Here is a 14,759-nt window from a genome sequence, read left to right as displayed (position 1 = left end):
GCGGATAAGTTGTCTGTTATACACCCACTGCCCAATGTTCCTTTCCATTGAAAGTCAAAATGAACTTCAGTCTACTTATGTGGGGAAGGGGAAATCTTGCCAGAGTTTCCAGTCTTAGCGACCATTAGTGGAAGGGCTCACACAAAAGGAAGTTGGATGAGGAGAGGATAGAGCTCTCCTGTGATGTGCTCCCCCGACAAACCATGATGGGATGTCTTGCCAACACTCACTGTTTAAGCTGATGTTGAATGAATGACCACAAGGGGCAAAATCTGGAGGGAATCTGGTAGCTGTGGAATCAAACTCCTGTGAGTCAGTGCATCAGGAGAACAGAGTACTGGAAGAGAACATATTGAAAAAGTCATTATGACATTCAGAGGCCGGGAAACATTCTTGCAATTGAAAGTTTAGTCAAAAACAAAAATAACATCAAAAGAAAATTCCCTCATTAACATTTTGAAAAATGTAAGTAAAATTAAGGGTGCTGGAATTTTTTTTTGCATTTGATTCACATAAAACAATTTATTTCAGTAACTATTTTACTTTTTATAACCGATTCATTTTTATTAAATCCTGCAAATCAATTCTACGAAAGAGAAAAATTAAAGTATCTCATAATTTAGTACAGTCGCTAAGAAACTGACAGCATTGAGAGAAATTGATTGAAAAAGCTCTCAATAAATAAAATGGGGTTGGTTTAAGAGGTGCCATTGATCTGTTTAATCAGACCATTTATGATTGGGTTAAAAATATATTTCTGTGCTGATTCTGTTTCTCCATTCCAATAAAAAATCAATTAATTTTTCAATCTTGGTCCCATATTTAAACAGCATTCTTGACAATCCCTAATACTGTTGTGTCTGTGCCCTGTATAATTGAGTGAACATGATTTACCTGGGACCAAGTCTGTGATATACATACATCAACATTTTAAATGCACACAGACATACACACACATGCACATGTCTATATGTCTTGAATGGTCAATGAAGTGCGTAAGCTACCAATTTATGTTTAAAAAACTTTTCATATGTGCTACACACAAAATGTTTTTGCATTTTAAACTTAAAACAAAAATGAGTAAAGGGTGCGCAGTTTGGAGCGCAGGCCATGACCTGTAATGAATTAAATTTCTATATTGTAAATTAAAACTAGCCCATCCTACTTAAATACAATTATTACTGCAATGGCAGTGATGTTGGTTATAATGTTGCTGAGAAACTTGACACCTACTGTCCGTTGTTTATATTGCATTGGTCTATAAACAACCAATCAATATTGCAATATTATATAACTACAGCAGAGCAGGTCTCCAGTCGTCTTGGTTAATCCTTGCCACTGGACCAAGACCAAGCTCTGTCAAGCCGTGTGGTGGCTGGTGTGCAACGGTCACCACACATTAAAAAAATTCACGCAAAGGCATCTTCCACCCCCTCAATTGGAGTTCAGGACTGGAACATCGGGTCCTTCATCGAAACACCTGTGAACTCGTGGAAGCAAGTCATCCTCGTTCGAGGGACCGCCTGTGGAAATGTATTTTTATCTAAGCTGATACCATACTGTATTTGTGTGCCCTTTGCAATATATATATAACAAAATGGAATCCTGGTCCTTCCAGAACTTTCTGCATAAAAACAGTCATAGAAACATAGAAAATAGGTGCAGGAGCAGGCCATTCAGCCCTTCTAGCCTGCACCGCCACTCAATGAGTTCATGGCTGAACATGAAACTTCAGCACCCCCTTTCCTGCTTTCTCGCCATACCCCTTGATCCCCCGAGTAGTAAGGACTTCATCTAACTCCCTTTTGAATATATTTAGTGAATTGGCCTCAACTACTTTCTGTGGTAGAGAATTCCACAGGTTCACCACTCTCTGGGTGAAGAAGTTCCTCCTCATCTCGGTCCTAAATGGCTTACCCCTTATCCTTAGGCTGTGACCCCTGGTTCTGGACTTCCCCAACATTGGGAACATTCTTCCTGCATCTAACCTGTCTAAACCCGTCAGAATTTTAAAAGTTTCTATGAGGTCCCCTCTCATTCTTCTGAACTCCAGTGAATACAAGCCCAGTTGATCCAGTCTTTCTTGATAGGTCAGTCCCACCATCCCGGGAATCAGTCTGGTGAATCTTCGCTGCACTCCCTCAATAGCAAGAATGTCCTTCATCAAGTTAGGAGACCAAAACTGTACACAATACTCCAGGTGTGGCCTCACCAAGGCCCTGTACAACTGTAGCAACACCTCCCTGCCCCTGTACTCAAATCCCCTCGCTATGAAGGCCAACATGCCATTTGTTTTCTCAACCGCCTGCTGTACCTGCATGCCAACCTTCAATGACTGATGTACCATGACACACAGGTCTCGTTGCACCTTCCCTTTTCCTAATCTGTCACCGTTCAGATAATAGTCTGTCTCTCTGTTTTTACCACCAAAGTGGATAATCTCACATTTATCCACATTATACTTCATCTGCCATTCATTTGCCCACTCACCTAACCTATCCAAGTCAGTCTGCAGCCTCATAGCATCCTCCTCGCAGCTCACACTGCCACCCAACTTAGTGTCATCCGCAAATTTGGAGATACTACATTTAATCCCCTCGTCTAAATCATTAATGTACAATGTAAACAGCTGGAGCCCCAGCACAGAACCTTGCGGTACTCCACTAGTCACTGCCTGCCATTCTGAAAAGTATCCATTTACTCCTACTCTTTGCTTCCTGTCTGACAACCAGTTCTCAATCCACGTCAGCACACTACCCCCAATCCCATGTGCTTTAACTTTGCACATTAATCTCTTGTGTGGGACCTTGTCGAAAGCCTTCTGAAAGTCCAAATATACCACATCAACTGGTTCTCCTTTGTCCACTTTACTGGAAACATCCTCAAAAAATTCCAGAAGATTTGTCAAGCATGATTTCCCTTTCACAAATCCATGCTGACTTGGACCTATCATGTCACCATTTTCCAAATGCGCTGCTATGACATCCTTAATAATTGATTCCATCATTTTACCCACTACTGAGGTCAGGCTGACCGGCCTATAATTCCCTGTTTTCTCTCTCCCTCCTTTTTTAAAAAGTGGGGTTACATTGGCTACCCTCCACTCGATAGGAACTGATCCAGAGTCAATGGAATGTTGGAAAATGACTGTCAATGCATCCGCTATTTCCAAGGCCACCTCCTTAAGTACTCTGGGATGCAGTCCATCAGGCCCTGGGGATTTATCGGCCTTCAATCCCATCAATTTCCCCAACACAATTTCCCGACTAATAAAGATTTCCCTCAGTTCCTCCTCCTTACTAGACCCTCTGACCCCTTTTATATCCGGAAGGTTGTTTGTGTCCTCCTTAGTGAATACCGAACCAAAGTACTTGTTCAATTGGTCTGCCATTTCTTTGTTCCCCGTTATGACTTCCCCTGATTCTGACTGCAGGGGACCTACATTTGTCTTTACTAACCTTTTTCTCTTTACATACCTATAGAAACTTTTGCAATCCGCCTTAATGTTCCCTGCAAGCTTCTTCTCGTACTCCATTTTCCCTGCCCTAATCAAACCCTTTGTCCTCCTCTGCTGAGTTCTAAATTTCTCCCAGTCCCCGGGTTCGCTGCTATTTCTGGCCAATTTGTATGCCACTTCCTTGGCTTTAATACTATCCCTGATTTCCCTCGATAGCCACGGTTGAGCCACCTTCCCTTTTTTATTTTTACGCCAGACAGGAATGTACAATTGTTGTAATTCATCCATGCAGTCTCTAAATGTCTGCCACTGCCCATCCACAGTCAACCCCTTAAGTATCATTCGCCAATCTATCCTAGCCAATTCACGCCTCATACCTTCAAAGTTACCCTTCTTTAAGTTCTGGACCATGGTCTCTGAATTAACTGTTTCATTCTCCATCCTAATGCAGAATTCCACCATATTATGGTCACTCTTCCCCAAGAGGCCTCGCACAATGAGATTGCTAATTAATCCTCTCTCATTACACAACACCCAGTCTAAGATGGCCTCCCCCCTAGTTGGTTCCTCGACATATTGGTCTAGAAAACCATCCCTTATGCACTCCAGGAAATCCTCCTCCACCGTATTGCTTCCAGTATGGCTAGCCCAATCGATGTGCATATTAAAGTCACCCATGATAACTGCTGCACCTTTATTGCATGCACTCCTAATTTCTTGTTTGATGCCCTCCCCAACATCACTACTACTGTTTGGAGGTCTGTACACAACTCCCACTAATGTTTTTTGCCCTTTGGTGTTCTGCAGCTCTACCCATATAGATTCCACATCATCCAAGCTAATGTCTTTCCTAACTATTGCATTAATCTCCTCTTTAACCAGCAATGCTACCCCACCTCCTTTTCCTTTTATTCTATCCTTCCTGAATGTTGAATACCCCTGGATGTTGAGTTCCCAGCCCTGATCATCCTGGAGCCACGTCTCCGTAATCCCAATCACATCATATTTGTTAACATCTATTTGCACAGTTAAGTCATCCACCTTATTGCGGATACTCCTTGCATTAAGACACAAAGCCTTCAGGCTTGTTTTTTTAACACCCTTTGTCCTTTTAGAATTTTGCTGTACAGTGGCCTTTTTTGTTCTTTGCCTTTGTTTCTCTGCCCTCCACTTTTCCTCATCTCCTTTCTGTCTTTTGCTTTTGCCTCCTTTTTGTCTCCCTCTGTCTCCCTGCATTGGTTCCCATCCCCCTGCCATATTAGTTTAACTCCTCCCCAACAGCACGAGCAAACACTCCCCCTAGGACATTGGTTCCGGTCCTGCCCAGGTGCAGACCATCCGGTTTGTACTGGTCCCACCTCCCCCAGAACCGGTTCCAATGCCCCAGAAATTTGAATCCCTCCCTGCTGCACCACTGCTCAAGCCACGTATTCATCTGTGCTATCCTGCGATTCCTACTCTGACTAGCACGTGGCACTGGTAGCAATCCTGAGATTACTACTTTTGAGGTCCTACTTTTTAATTTAGCTCCTAGCTCCTTAAATTCGTTTCGTAGGACCTCATCCCTTTTTTTACCGATGTCGTTGGTACCAATGTGCACCACGACAACTGGTTGTTCTCCATCCCATTTCAGAATGTCCTGCACCCACTCCGAGACATCCTTGACCCTTGCACCAGGAAGGCAACATACCATCCTGGAGTCTCGGTTGCGGCCGCAGAAATGCCTATCTATTCCCCTCACCATTGAATCCCCTATCACTATCGCGCTCCTACTCTTTTTCCTGCCCTCCTGTGCAGCAGAGCCAGCCACGGTGCCATGAACTTGGCTGCTGCTGCCCTCCCCTGATGACTCATCCCCCCCCAACAGTACTCAAAGCGGTGTATCTGTTTTGCAGGGGGATGACCACAGGAGACCCCTGCACTACCTTCCTTGCACTACTCTTCCTGCTGGTCTTCCATTCCCTATCTGGCTGTGGACCCTTCTCCTGCGGTAAGACCAACTCACTACACGTGATACTCACGTCATTCACAGCATCTGGTTTGAGATGGCTGATGGCCATCAGACAGCTAGGCGACAAGTCATGCTGAGACAAGTAGCCCCCCATGGTGCTCTCCTATTGTCTATACGACACAAGTTCCATGCCATCCCACCCTTTTCGAAGTATTCAAACCACCAGCCATTATCTCTTGTAGAGACCTCATCCATTTGATGCAAACAGATAACTGACTAGGAAACTGAACAATCCTGACACAATGCAAGACAGGTAATAGCTCATTACCACACTCTCATGGAGTAATGGCCAGCTGGCCAACTAATAACCCTGACAAAAGGAAATATCTGCAAACCATGTCAGGATAAGGATGTAGTAATTAACTCTTTATCTGTATTCACTGACTATGAGACAGAGCAATACACAGGGAGAGGCCATAACTTGGGTTTTACTGTATAAATATCTCGTGTATCATTGCGGAGGTGTTCACTTAGCCATTGACTGAGTGTGACCTGCCCCTTGCTAGCAAGTAAATTAAAGAAACTTCTGCCGGAGCTGAAAGTGTCGGAGTCATTCTTTTCGGAGGTCGAGATTGCGACAGTTACTTCTTGGCGGTTCCACCGAGATGCATACTCTCTGTCCTGTGAGTAAAACGGATACAGGCATAGTGCCTCTCCAGTGAAAGGCTTCAGTGGCCAAAACAAGGTGAGCCTTTTGCTCACAAGAGGTTTCTTCACTGTTGAATCGCATATGTAATCTGTTGTCCACAGGGGAGGTACTGCAATCTACAAGACTCGACATTTAAAAGCTAACGTTATTTTTTATAACCACTTCTTTCTCAGCTCGCAAGCAGAAGAGAACAGGTTCTGAAAAAAATCTCGAAACAGCCCGGAGAAGGTTTCAGTAGGTAAGATAGAAACAGCGCTAGTCGATCGAAAAAGCTTCCTGAAGGTTCTTATGTGATAAGATTGGGGAAAAAAAGCGCTAATCGATCGAAGGTTCTTATGTGATAAGAGTTTTATTGTTTTTAATTAGGAAAAGGTTCTTATGTGATAAGAGTTGGAAAAAAAAAAGAAAAGTGCAATCGATCAAAGGTTCTTATGTGATAAGAGTTAGGGTATGGAACCATAAGTTTTATTAGTTTTATAAGTTTTATTAGGATAAGTTAAGGACTCGGTCTGTAGTGGCATACAACGTAGACTGAGAATTAATTATTTGTTTCGATAGAGTGTAAGGTTATGATTTGTGTACTCGCGTGAATATTCTTTGTCCTAGTTGTCCTTGTTATACTATTGTGTGCAATACCTTTGTGCGACATTGCCATCAGAGGAATGGGAAGAGTCACTCGGGAAAATTGTGATTCCGAAAAAAAAAAACACAAGGATTGATTAAGAAAAGAAACAGTAACTGATTGATCAACTATGGTTGGTTTGTGTCAACATATCTCACACACCCAGACTGAGCCCAAATTAAGAGCCTTTTCAGGCCACGTAACGGCCAGGAGAAGTGGGCGTAGAGAACTCGGTTGGCCGAAAGGATTGTGAGATCAGAAAGTGTGGAAAATCTTAATCATCCAGAATGGGGGCTGGAGCAAGTAAACCACCACCAAAAGGGACTCCAGCCCATTTTATGCTCCAGAATTGTGGTCAGTCTTCAATTCACCACCTAAGAGAATGGGTAAAATGGACTAAGGGTGAAAACAGGCCATTTCCACCCGATGGTTCATTTAATTTAGAGAGAACAACATGTCTAGAGGAGTGTCTTATAAACAGAGATCCAGGTAGAAGAGGGAAAAAAAAGGAAAGTAATAGAAAAGGCCTGGGTTCCGATTCTTCAAGCCCATGTAAAATTAACAGAGGAAGTAAATCAAATGTAAAAAAAAAGAGAACCTGATAGTGACTTATGGATTCAAAAAAAATAAAGCTAGCCAAAAAAAAAAGCTTTATTGAATGGAGAGAGACTTTTGTGAATGTCTTGTCTTTGAATGAGAGTGCGTGAATGTCTTGTCTTTGAATGAGAGTGCTTCTGTGTTTTTTCTTGTGTCTGGAAACCTGTTTGGAAAGGTTGTGGAGCTGCCTGTTTGTTTTAGCTCCACCCACTTTTTCAAACAAAGTGAAGTTTTTTAACCCTTCATAGTGTTGTCCTGTATGTGGGAAGTTTAAGACATTTTAAGTTAGAAGCGCAGGTGTGGATTTATTCGGATGAGAAGTTACGGAGCTAGGAAATGCACAAAGGTTTGTTGAGACATGGTCCCGGTGGTTAAAAGTTGTAATGCCTTGGGAAGTTGTAATGCCTTTTTTTTTAAAAAAGCCTTTGTGGGTCTCTCGAGGTGCAGGCTGTGGGAGTACACTCTCATTGTCCTTGGTGTAAAATCTTGGTACAAAAGCTTCTAGCTCAGTAAGAGGATTTTTTTAGATAAAGAGTGGCAGTACAATATTTGAATTGGGATTTTGAAATATTTCAGGTGATCTCCTTGATCAACATTTTGGGTGTATTGGAAAAATCTTGGGTTTGGAAGCCTTTTAATAAAATTATAAAACAAGTACTTTACATTCTGTGATCTGTGAATCACTATAAGCATAAATGAGAAGTCCGTATAACACACCGATTCTTCCGGTTCAGAAGCCCAATAGTGACAAATGGAAGTTTGTCCAAGACCTACGAGCTGTGAATGAATCTACCATATTCTCACAATGCTTAAAGAAGGATTTGGAATGAAGTATCCCGGAATGCTTTCCAGAATCTTAAACAGTCCCTCACTTCAGCACCCGCCTTGGGATTACCAGATTACACTAAGCTATTCAATTTATTTGTGCATCACAAGTCGGGTTTTGCACAATCTGTTTTGACTCAGTTACATGGGGACAGGCAGCGACCGGTAGTGTATTTCAGTACCCAACTAGACCCAGTGGCACGCGGACTATCAGGATGTCTTCCTTCGCTGGCAGCAGCTTATTATGCTATGCAACAGGCTCAGACAATAACTCTAAATCATCAAACTGTTTTATACATCCCACACTCTGTCGAGATTTTACTTACTAAATGTGCCACCCAACACCTAACCTCCGCAAGAACCACTAAATATGAAGTTGAACTGTTATCAAATCCGAACCTTATAATTGCTCAGACCCACCACCTACTATTAATGACGTGCTGACCTTTCAGACACAGGCCAGTACGGAGGAGGTGGTGACCTGGATGAAGGATCAATGTTATAAAAATCCAGAAGGAATATGGGTTCACCACGACGGCCGCGTGGTGGCACCCAGATCCTTACTTCCATGGATTGCCCGATGTGTTCATACATTCACACATGCAGGCAAATCCCCCAATGGCAGATTATATTTTGGCAACTTGGTATGCACCAGGTATTTCGGCAATTGCAAAACAAATCTGTGAAAATTGTGTTACCTGACAGACAATGAATCCAGGTAAGACGGAAAAGGTAGAATCTGCCTCCCACCCAAATCCAGTGGGGCCTTTTGTACTTTTACAAATGGATTTTATTGAATTACCTATGTGTATGGGATTCAAGTATGTATTAGTTATTGTAGATGTGTTCTCTTGATGGATTGAAGCCTTTCCATGTAAAAAGGCCGATGCCACTACTGTTGCTAAATGTTTGTTAAAGGAAATCGTACCGCGCTTCGGAATCCCTGCTAAGCTTTCTAGTGATAACGGGTCACATTTCACGGGAACTGTTATAAGAGAAATGCGTAAAACTTTGCAGATTAATCAACGTTTTCATTGCAGTTATCATCCACCATTAGCTGGACTTGTTGAAAGATATAATGGAATGCTTAAAAATAAGCTGGCAAAACTATGCAATGACACTGGACTGAAATGGACAGAATTGCTGCCCTTAGCTTTGATGGTAATGCGATCTGCAACCAACAGAACAACAGGCCTGTCATCGCATGAGATAGTTATGGGACGTCCCCAACAACTACCTTTTACAGCACCATTTACTGCAAAACAAATGGACATCCACAAAATGGAGGAAAATATGTTGAATTATTGTATTGCACTAACCAAATGTATTTCCAGCTTTCATTCACAGGTAAAGGAAGCTCAAGTCAAGCCAGCGGAAGGGAAGTGTCATAACCTGGAGCCAGGGGAATTCATTTACATCAAGATTTTTAAAAGAAAAAGCAGTCTACAGCCAAGATTCGAAGGACCATACCAGGTCTTGCTGGCGACCAATACTGCAATCAAGGTAAAGGAAAGACCAACATGGATTCATGCATCCCATTGCAAACGGGCACCTGACCAGGAGGAAGGGAAGAAGGAACCAGAGGAACAGAAAAAGGAAGACTGAATAAGGAACTGTATGGACTATGGGGACTGATGGTGCTGGGCTTGACAGGGTTCTACTTTGCATTATTGATTACCCCAGGGGTACAGACCCACCACCGAAGGGAACTGCAAGTAAACGTATTTATGGCACTGAGTCATAAGTATGCTTAAGAAAGAAACTTGTCGAGTTGTTGGATATGTTCCCATATACCTGTCCACTCCGAAGGGGGTATTCCCCTGAGGTCTGTCCCCTTTAACGAATCAGAAATGGTAGAATGGTTGATAGTGCAAAATAGGACAAACCTAACTCAGGGGCCGGAAACGAAGGAGCAAACAGAATGGAGGTTGGCAGGGTATAAACTTACAGCCTTCCAGGGATGGTACCAGCCCAATTATGATAATAACCATCAGCCTCCCTTCCTAAGCATTACTCCCAGAATAGGAAATCCTGAAGGTGTAATATGCCTAGTGAGTAATGAGACTAAAGGACCAGAAATGGGATGCAGCAAGTGTTCCCAAATGACTAAATGGCAAGCCACAACTAATCCCACTGATGGGAGAAAGATAGCAACTGTTGGCTGGACAATGTTCCATAACAAAGCCCCAGGTGAAGGGTGGGAAGGTGAGACCACTCGAGTATGGATGGCGCGAAAGGACCAGGAGCTGACGTCCTATAATTGCACCTACTTTATTTGTGGCCATAAAGCCTACCCATAGTTACCAGCCAACTGGACAGGGTCCTGTTACTTAGGATATGTGGTACCCTTTATCAGATCAATAAAGACTCTAAGGGATGCCTATGGAAGTCATAGATTTAAACGGGATTTGACATGGCTAAACGGAATATTCAAGGTAATGGTGCCACCCTATGGAATAGCATCAACCGAATGGCAGTTACGGGAACTGGCTAACTTAGTCGAATCAGTAGCCAACGCAACTTCCCAAGCCTTTGAAGGGGTAAATGATGAAATGGTAGCTATTCGAACAGTGGCTCTCCAAAATCGTATGGCCTTAGATTATCTTCTAGCCAAGGAGGGAGGGACATGCGCATTAATAGGTGGAGAATGCTGTACGTATATCCCAGATAAATCAGAAGAAATCGGCAGTCTAGCTGAATACATCAGGAAAAAGGTAATAGAGTATAAACAGACAGTTGGCCAGGACGGTATCACCTTGTGGGGTTGGGCATCGGGATGGTTGGGATCCCTAGGGAAATCTGTGGTACAGGGTTTGATAATATTCCTGCTGATAGTCTTCGCCCTGTATCTATTATTTGTCGTCGTTAGGTGTTGCTGTGCCAGGGTGGGAAAAACTATGTTACCTACCGAGACCACGGCTAGAGTTATGGTAGCAACAACTGCTGAAGACTCTTGTGTGGAAATGGAAATGGAGAGACTGTACAAGATCAGAATGGATTAAGTTGTCCTTGTGAAGGACAAAATGGGGGAATGTGGAAATGTATTTTTATCTAAGCTGATACCATACGGTATTTGTGTGCCCTTTGCAATATATATATAACAAAATGGAGTCCTGGTCCTTCCAGAACTTTCTGCATAAAAACAGTCAGCTTGCATAAACAGCTAAACCTGGTTTGAGATGGCTGATGGCCATCAGACAGCTAGGAGACAAGTCATGCTGAGACAAGTACCCCCCCCATGGTGCTCTCCTATTGTCTATACAACACAAGTTCCATGCCACCCCACCCTTTTCGAAGTACTCAAACCACCAGCCATTATCTCTTGTAGAGACCTCATCCATTTGATGCAAACAGATAACTGACTAGGAAACTGAACAATCCTGATACAATGCAAGACAGGTAATAGCTCATTACCACACTCTCATGGAGTAATGGCTGGCTGGCCAACTAATAACCCTGACAAAAGGAAATATCTGCAAACCATGTCAGGACAAGGATGTAGTAATTAACTCTTTATCTGTATTCACTGACTGCGAGACAGAGCCAATACACAGGGAGAGGCCATAACTTGGGTTTTACTGTATAAATATCTTGTGAAACTGTACCATTGCGGAGGTGTTCCATCACTTAGCCCTTGACTGAGTGTGACCTGCCCCTTGCTAGCAAGTAAATTAAAGAAACTTCTGCTGGAGCTGTAAGTGTCGGAGTCATTCTTTCGGAGGTCAAGATTTCGACACGCCTATGATAATGATTATATAGCACTTTATCAGCTCAAAACGTCTCAAAGCTTTGAAATTCAATGACTTACTTTAACAGAATGCAGAGAGTAGTGGTGGATGGCTATTTGTTCAGTCTGGAGGGAAGTATACCGTGATGTCCCCAGGGGTTGGTATTAGGACCACTGCTCGCTTTGTTATGTATTAATGACTTGGACTTGGGTATACAGAGCATCATTTCAAAGTATGCAGATGAAAGAAAACTTGGAAATGTATTAAACAGTGGGGAAGATAGTGACAAACCTCAGAAGGACATAGACAGACTGGTGTAATGAGCAGACACATGGCAGATGACATTTATTGCAGAGAAGTGTGAAGTGATACATTTTGGAAGGAAGAAAACAAGAGGCAATATAAACTAAACAGTACAATTTTAAAGGAGGTGCAGGAAGAGAAACTTAGGGGTGCCGGTACACAAATCTTTGAAGATGGCAGGACAAGTTGATCAGACTGTTAAAAACATATGGGATCCTGGACTTTATCAAAAGAGGCTTAGACTATAAAAGCAAGGGAGTTATGCTAAATCTTTACAAATAATTGGTTAGGCCACAGTTGGAGTATTGTGTTAAATTCTGGGCACTATACTTTAGGAAGGATGTCAAGGCCTTGGAGGGGATGCAGAGGAGATTTACTCGAATGATACCAAGGACGAATGATTTCAGTTATGAGGAGAGACCAGAGAAACTGGGATTGTTCTCAGTAGAGCAGAGAAAGCTAAGGGGAAATTCAATAGAGATGTTCAAAATTATGAAGGGTTTTGATAGAGTAGATAAAGAGAAATTGCTTCAATTGCCAGGAGGGTTGGTAACCAGAGGACACAGAAATGCCTTGGGATACTTTACTATGTTAAGGGCGCTATATAATGCAGGTTGTTATCGAAGGAACGACAGTGTGGGGGATTTTGAAGTGAGAGATAAATTGATAAGATTATGATTCTACCCGGACCGTTTAATTTCAAGGAAAAATTCTGTGTTCAAAATTAAATCAGAACTACTAGGGGGGAGAAAATAGGATTGGTTTGCGCCTCCTATTCGTGCCTGAAGGGGGCCAATAACGGACTGCAAAGGGATTGTCGATCAGACGCAGTGAATTCACCGATACCTGCGAATTTCCCTGGCAGTTTTGCGCTGGTGGTGACATTTACCACCTCGCTCTTTTGCGCCCCATAGATCGTGACATCATCCAGTGCGTAGCGCTCCATTACTGCCCCGGATTCAGTATTCACTCCCACCCCCTGCAGCATCGCCGGGCGGCAACAACGGCGGCAGCAGGAGGCGTTGTCACCTTGGCTGGCCGCTTGGGGAGTGCTAATTATATGGAAGCGGTGGTCAGGCAGGGTAAAATCTATTAATCTCCTCAGTCAGGTGTCTTTTGTCTTTGTTGGGCCCTGCGATTCATCAGCCTTGCACTCTCCTAAAGTGCTTGGGCTGTTATGCACGTAGCGCAGGTCCCGTAGTCCCACAGAGATAGGATGAAGATTAAATTAAACCAACATTCGCCCTTCCCATTAAGCGAGAGAAGGAGCCTCCAAAAACGACAACACTGCATAAAACATTGTTTAGCGCTCGGCCGCTACGGTCGCTCTCACTGACTTTAGTGCTCGAAGGGAAGTGATAGCGCTTGAGTTAGCGCTCCATCTCCCTCTTGGAGCATTAAAGTGGAAGATCCCGGCAGCAAAAAATCTTCTCCGTCTGGTGCTACTTTTGCATTCCCTGAAAAGTTATTGCCCCAAATGGGACGCTACACAATTTCTAGCTCCTAGACTATTTCATCTTTTCATACTTGCAGGAATATTCTGGATATGTTAGTGTGGTAGTTGTTGTGTTCCTAACACAGATGAGACTGCACACAGGGAGGTAAAAGTAACAGTGACCTCAGTCTTTATTAAGATACTCCAGAGTGAGTAACAGGCCTTAAGGGCTGGCTTATATACAGTGATCCCAAGGGATGCTGGGATCCCTTGGGACTTCAGGGGATGCGCTCCCTGGTGGCGGAACATGGAAGTGCATGCTTCACATTTACACAACATCACTCCCCCGCCAAAGTCAAAGTGAAAACTATTTACAAGGTGAGGCGGTCGGGAGCCTTTCTTTCCCTGGTGGACTGCCTCGGTACAAATGTCTGTTCTGGTGTGTTGGCTGTGCCCTCACTGGGCTGTCGTGTTGTTGGCCCTGCAGGGCTGCTGGATGAGCCTGGCCTTGCTGGGCTGTTGGGCGTGATGGGTTTGATTTCCTGATCCGGCATGGTGTTGATACTTTGGGTGTGTGTTGTGGGCTCGAAAAAGGTGGTGCCTGCTGTGGGTTGTTCAGGGCAGCCTGTGAACCGCAGCCTCGTTTGGTCCAGGTGCTTTCTGCAAATTTGTCCATTGTCTAGTTTGACTACAAACACCCTACTCCCTTCTTTAGCTATCACCGTGCCCGCGATCCACTTGGGACCATGTCCATAGTTTAGCTCATACACAGGGTCGTTCAGATCAATTTCCCGTGACAAAGTGGCGCGACCATCGTTTACATTTTGTTGCATCCGCCTGCTCTCTACCTGATCATGTAGGTTGGGGTGAACCAGCGAGAGCCTGGTTTTAAGTTTCCTTTTCATGAGTAGCTCAGCCGGGGGCACTCCTGTGAGTGAGTGGGGTCTCATGCGGTAGCTGAGCAGTACTCGGGGCAGGCAAGTTTGGAGTGAGCCTTCTGTGACTCGTTTGAGGCTCTGTTTGATTGTTTGTACTGCCCACTCTGCCTGCCCATTGGAGGCTGGTTTAAACGGGGCCGAGGTGACATGTTTGATCCCATTGCGGGTCATGAATTCTTTAAATTCGGTACTGG

The 14,759-nt window shown here is 43.7% G+C and overlaps 1 long non-coding RNA gene across 1 annotated transcript in view; it reads right to left on the bottom strand.

The window, feature by feature from the left end:
* Nucleotides 1-276: 276 nt before the first annotated feature.
* The window catches only part of LOC139260269 (uncharacterized), a 78,408-nt gene continuing 63,925 nt past the window's right edge, over nucleotides 277-14,759 (bottom strand). Inside the window, exon 3 of the long non-coding RNA XR_011592755.1 lies at nucleotides 277-337. This is a non-coding gene — a long non-coding RNA (uncharacterized lncRNA). The remainder of the gene's footprint in view (nucleotides 338-14,759) is intronic.

This window comes from Pristiophorus japonicus, chromosome 1 (assembly GCF_044704955.1).
Source record: "Pristiophorus japonicus isolate sPriJap1 chromosome 1, sPriJap1.hap1, whole genome shotgun sequence".
Taxonomy (NCBI): domain Eukaryota; kingdom Metazoa; phylum Chordata; class Chondrichthyes; family Pristiophoridae; genus Pristiophorus; species Pristiophorus japonicus.
This window is presented reverse-complemented; position numbering and strand designations above follow the sequence as displayed.